The sequence below is a fragment of the Salvelinus sp. IW2-2015 genome, linkage group LG23 (assembly GCF_002910315.2).
Source record: "Salvelinus sp. IW2-2015 linkage group LG23, ASM291031v2, whole genome shotgun sequence".
Classification (NCBI taxonomy): Eukaryota; Metazoa; Chordata; class Actinopteri; order Salmoniformes; family Salmonidae; genus Salvelinus; species Salvelinus sp. IW2-2015.
The window spans coordinates 25,855,521-25,862,121 of record NC_036863.1 but is presented as its reverse complement, the minus strand read 5'-3'; the positions used below and the strand labels follow the sequence as shown (position 1 = coordinate 25,862,121).

The 6,601-nt window shown below is 43.4% G+C and overlaps 1 pseudogene; it reads right to left on the bottom strand.

The window, feature by feature from the left end:
- Nucleotides 1-4,726: 4,726 nt before the first annotated feature.
- LOC139022901 (tsukushi-like) lies at nt 4,727-5,294 on the bottom strand (annotated as a pseudogene).
- Between the last annotated feature and the right edge of the window lie 1,307 nt (nt 5,295-6,601).

Sequence of the window (6,601 nt, the reverse complement as noted above, 5' to 3'; positions counted from 1 at the left end):
CCATATGCTATTCAGAAGAGGACTGCACGAGGAGGTCCAGACGGAACTGGCATGTAGAGACGACAACCTCTCCTTGAACGTGATGGCCATCCGCCTGGATAACCTACTTCGGGAACATCGGTACCCTCATCGCTTCTCTCCCTCCCTCAGTGACCACTCTATATCAGACCCTGAACCCATGGAGGTAGGGGTCACACGCCTCCCCGCGGCTGAGTGACGCAGACTGAAACAGCTGGGGCTCTGTCCCTATTGTGGTCAAGGGGGGCACCAGCTTCAGCATTGTCCAGTACGTCCCAACTTGGGATCCATGAGAGCAGAGGGACAGTCAAGTGATTTACCACCTCCTGGGGCAGGTGTGAGTATCCCATTTTCATCAATTTCTGACAAACCCTTTTTAGTGTCGATCACACTAGCTGGCTGTCCCTCATGTACTGTTTCTACAGTGCTAGTGGATTCCGGTGCTGCGGGGAACTTTATTGGCCAGACCCTTGCCTCCTCTCTGAACATCACCTCATACCCGCTCTCCTCTCTGTTTCAAGCCCTTGATAATTGGCCACTAAGATCCGGAACCATCACACACATCACCACACCACTCACCCTAACCGTGGAGTCCATTCATCAGGAAAATATTCCCTTCATCATTAGTGCACCAGCTCACAAGATCAGCCTCCCAAGGCTCCAACGCCATAACCCCAACATCTCATGGTCAAGGATGAGAATCACGGACTGGTCACCCGAATGCCGGGGGACCTGCTTCCCATCCCCTCTTGAGTCTTAGCCCCTGTGGTCTAGGACCTAGATGTGGACATTCGCCAGGCTCTGGAGAGGGAACCCGCACCCACTACCGGTCCTCCTGAGCGCATCTACATTCCCACGGTGATAAGGGATCCCTCTCTCTGGTCTCCCTACTGCTCTCTAGGTCGCTGAAGTGCTGTTCCAGCAGGTCTTTGGGCATTCTGGTCTTTCGAAGGACATAGTCTCCGACTGAGGCCCCCAAGTCACATCACGGGTATGGAGAGCCTTCATGGAGAAGTTTGGGGTCACGGTCAGCCTCACTTCCGGGTATAGTCCTCAGTCTATAGGGGTGGTATACAGTAGATAGCCCTATTTGGTAAAATACCAAGTCCATATTATGACAAGAACYGCTCAAATAAGCAAAGAGAAACGACAGTCCATCATTACTTAAAGACATGGAGGTCACTCAATATGGAACATTTCAAGAACTTTGAACGTTTCTTCAAGTGCAGTAGCAAAAACCTAACGCTATATTGAAACTGGCTCTCATGAGGACCGCCACAMGAAAGGAAGACCGACAGACATCTCAACATCAAGTGTTCAGAGGAGACTGCGTGAATCAGGCCTTCATGGTCGAATTGCTGCAAAGAAACTAATACTAAAGGATACCAATAAGAAGAGACTTGCTTGGGCCAAGAAACACAAGCAATGGACATTAGACTGGTGGAAATCTTTCCTTTGGTCTGAGTCCAAATTTGAGATTTTTGGTTCCAACCGACACGTCTTTGTGAGATGCAGAGTATGTGAACGGATTATCTCCACATGTGGTTCCCACCGTGAAGCATGGAGGAGGAGGTGTAATGGTGTGGGGGTGCTTTGCTGGTGACACTGTCTGTGATTTATTTAGAATTCAAGGCATACTTAACCAGCATGGCTATCACATCATTCTGCATTCTGCGCATTCCATCTGGTTTGCGCTTAGCGGGACTACCATTTTTTCCCCCAGCAGGACAATGACCAAAAACACCTCCATGCTGTGTAAGGGCTGTTTGACCAAGAAGGAGAGTGATGGAGTGCTGCATCAGATGACCTGGCCTACACAATCATCCGACCTCAACCCAATTGAGATGGTTTGTGATGAGTTGGAGCGCAGAGTGAAAGAAAAGCAGCCATCAAGTGCTCAGCATATGTGGGAACTCCTTCAAGACTGTTGGAAAATCATTCCAGGCGAAGCTGGTTGAGAGAATGCCTGGTTGAGAGAATCATTCCAGGTGAAGCTGGTTGAGAGAATGAGTGTGCAAAGCTGTCATCAAGGCAAAGGGTGGCTACTTTGATTTGTGTAAAACTTTTTTTGTTACTACATGATTCCATATGTGTTATTTCATAGTTTCGATATCTTCACTGTTATTATACAATGTAGAAAATAGTAAAAATAAAGAAAAACACTTGAACGAGTATGTGTGTCCAAAACTTTGACTGGTAGTGTATATCTTTTTGGGGAATAATAAGAATACCTTACTGTTCCCACTACAACAACAAAAAATACCTAAACACATTTGATTGAAATACTGTAGAATTCCATTAATTCCTGTGGCGGACTGCTCCTACTGAGGAGTACCAATATGGTGGCCGGTGGCTATGAAGTCTCTCATTGGCCATTACATAGCATAAGCACTCCAGGGTTTATACACATAATTGGTTTACAACCAACCTGGTACAGGTGAGGTTTGCTTGGGCAGGTTACTGCAGAAACATACTGACATTCACAACAGAGTTTTCTTAAATGTATCAGTGGTATAGGCCACTTTCTGGTACTCATCCTGGCAAATGGTACAACATTGATTGTGCTTTTGAATTCATTCATGTTATTACTGTGTAATTAACTTTAAACCATGTAATTAAATACATTTAAAAAAACAGGTGATTTATATACGATAATCATTTTTGACACTTTAAAATGCCGCATGAGCTTAGTTCAACTGTTGTTCCCCATCAGAACCCAAAATATAGGCATGTTTTACTCTATTGTTTGTTAACAATACAGGCCTAATTGTAAACAAACACTGTATAGTCTTAAAACATGGTTCAAACTATCATTTTGATATCATCGATGGTCAGTCCTTGCATCCATAGCTCTGTCTATGAATTTGAAAACGGTTACATTTCTCCAGCCCCGTCACTTATCCCTTTACCAAAACAGTGGCTGGGTAAAGATTTTTTATTGATTGAACTGCAGATTGCCCCTTTAAGTGTATTCTATTTATTTATTGTGAAATATAGCCTATACTGCTTTGTTCCTTACAAAGGTTCAGATGACCGGTACAAATAGAGGACGCAGGAAGCTGTGACATACTAGCCAGAAATGCCAGTTTATAGGTACACTGAAAAATAGTAGAGGGATTGAAAACTTGGTACAAAACATCTGCATAAAGTGCAGGTAATAATTTCTGTCTTGTCCTTCTAGATCTTCATCATGATGTTAACAAGATGGTATTAAGATGGACCAGCTTGAACTTGAGAAAAGTAAGTCAACCAACATCTGATGAATGGTAAGCCTTCTACAACATTCTTGACATAACTCTCTGCAAGTTTAGTTCAGTTGACATAACTCTCTGCAGGTTTAGTTCAGTTCTCAACACTGGGGACACTCAGGGGTGCAAGCTTAGTCCCCTCCTGTACTCCCTGTTCACCCACGACTGCGTGGCCAAGCACGACTCCCAACACCATCATTAAGTTTGATGACACAACAGAAAAAAAGGCATAAGTTAAATCCTGAGATTACAGACTAGTACTAAAACACTTGAAGTAGGCATTCTAGAGTTAAGTCAACAAGTTACTYTACTGATCACCAACAACGATGGGACAGCCTATAGGGAGGACGTCAGAAACCTGGCAGTGTGGAGCCAGGACAACAACCTCTCCCTCAACGTGAGCAAGGCAAAGGAGAGGATCGTGGACTACAGGAAAAGGAGGGCCGAACACGCCCCCATTAACAACGACGGGGCTATAGTGGAGCGGGTCGAGAGTTTCAAGTTCCTTGGTGTCCACATCACCAACAAACTATCATGGTCCAAATACACTAAGACAGTCGTGAAGAGGGCACAACAACACATTTTCCAAGATTTGGCATGGGTACCCAGATCCTCAAAAAGTTATACAGCTGCACCATCAAAAGCATCCTGACCGGAAGGCAACTTCTCTGCCTCCGACCGTAAGGCGCTACAGAGGGTAGTGCGTACGGCCCAGTACATCACTAGAGCCAAGCTTCGTGCCATCCAGGACCTATATACTAGGTGGTGTCAGAGGAAGGCCCAAAAAATTGTCAAAGACTCCAGTCACCCAAGTCATAGACTGTTCTCTCTGCTACCGCACGGCAAGCAGTACCACGCCAAGTATCACGCCAAGTCTAGGCCCAAAAGTCTTCTCAACAGCTTTTACCCCCAGCCATAAGACTGCTGAACAATTAATCAAATGGCCATCAGGCCTATTTACATTGACAACCCAGCCCCCCCTTTATTTTTACACTGCTGCTACTCGCTGTTTATTATCTATGCATAGTCACTTTACCCCTACCTACATGTACAAATGACCTCAACAAACCTGTTCCCCTGCACATTGACTCGGTATTGGAACCCCTTATATATAGCATTGTTATTGTTATTTTATTTAGTAAGCTCATGAAAGCAATTGAACATGTTTAATTCACACAAACTTCATCTGAAAGTTTCAGTATTGATTATTTACAGTAATCTCAGTAAGAAATATGCTAGCATGATTGCCATTGCTAGCTAGATAACTAGCTAAAACGGTTGCCTAGCAACAAACATTTTAAGAAGATTTGTAAGAAGATATTTGAGAAGTTCCAAAGAAAATTATGAAATCTTAAGATTGTTGAGGAATTGCACTTACAAACTATCTTATGAACTTCTTTTTTCTCAAGAAGTTGCTTCAGTTTTTGCATAAGAAGTGTTTTTGTGAATCTGGGCCATAATCATAGGCTCATAGTCCTCAATGGAAGGCCCTGCAGCTTGGGCACGGCCCTAAAACGGTTATCTGTCAGATTGAGGATCTGGATGTTAGTCATGACCGTGGTCAGCAGGTTGTTGGACAAGCTGAGATCTTGGAGCCTGTTGCTGCTCAGGTCCACATCAGCCAGGGGCAGGCCAGAGAAGCAGCCCGGGGCCAGCTCCTCCAGGGTGTTGTGGCTCAGGTCCATGGTCTCCAGGTAGAGCAGCCTGAAGAAGGTGCTGCTGTTGAGTCTTGAGAGGAGGTTGTTGCTGAGGTCCAGGCTGACCAGGGTGGTGTACCCTAGCCCAGAGACGATGGTGTGGATGGCGCTGGAGGACCGGTCCGGGGAAGGAATCCAGAGGGATGGAAATGGGGACCACCAGACCATGACCTCGGCCCACCCCACTACGGTCCACCCTGGTCAGGCTGAAGCTGTCGAACAGACTGAAGCTCTCCACTTCACAGAGACAGCCCGGGTGGCAGCACGTCACTGCAGACACGTAGTGGAGGATGAGCAAGAACCAAACCCTCACACCCAGGAGACTGGACATTGCAAAGACGCAAAATGTTTTAATTAAATATTATTTTAATTTAACTAGTTCATTACATTCTTCTTCAAGTATTTCACAAGAGTTTGGTTATTTAGGAGTCTATGAAGACCTACATTATTATGCTCTTTAAATCAGCACTTTTTCTCTTAGAATGAATTGAATGTCAAGTTCAATCAAATGTTCACATGCACAGAGATAATTAACATTAAAAGTTTTTATATTTCTGTTGTCAAATGAGATATGAAATGCTAAGGAAGGTAGGTTTTCAATAGAAATTGTGATATGGTATTTGGTCAGAGTAAATAACTTCTGTGAGTGAAGCAGGAGCTTAACCTGATGGTTGTAAATCAAAAAAGTGTCTGTATTCATTCATCCACCATGTATGCATCTCTCATAATCTCACATGGAGGGATTACATTTAGAGCCACTAAATATTTTTTGTTAAAAGAACACATATCAGTCTAATATCGTCAATTAACACTAGCAAATATTTTTACTAATATGCTGGCTGTCAATGTATCTTAGGTTGTTTTCAAGCGTGGTCCCTTTCAGTAAATATTTTTGAACTCAGTCCGGTTCGCTTACTTTTTTGTGCAGTGTGAACACTCCAAATGGAACTCAGACCCCTCAAAGAGGAAAAAAAACAAACTGAGACAATCTCCAGAGGTGGTCTGAGTTCAGTTCGCTTGATTTTCACGGTCGGTTCCCTTTTTTAGCTCCCCAGGTTCGCTTGTCATTATTCCCGTACCACACTAGACTAGCGCAACACTGTTTCCCCTGCCATAAACCCTCACATCGGTGCCACAAAAGAGAGAAGTTGATGATGTGCAGGTTCCCTGAAAAAAATGTGTGCTGTTTCTAGATATTGATTAGCGATTGTCAAGGATACACAGAAATTCCAAAATGTATGGAGTTTTTAGTTCAGATTATTTGTTTGCCATATGTGATCTATAGCCTAAGAGAGCTTCATAAACTGTTTATTGATAGTGGGGTTTGAATAGTGTGAGAAGAAAACAACATATTTGGAGAGATTCACAACATAGGGTACAAAATCTATTCTAGCGCTTAAAGGGGCAGTAGCCTACTTTGGGTGTACAATTTTCAATTACAGCATTATTTATTCTGAAGTTATTATATTTCTATGTATTCTGTTACCAATCATGTAAATGTTAATAGTATCTTCTGATTACAATTATTATGTCTCATATTTTAACATAGGTATATCTAGCTGTCCGATAACGCATTCTAATTGAATGGCTTGCACTTTGTAAAAACCCAGTGAACTGGCAAAAGAGTTGAGTCCTCAT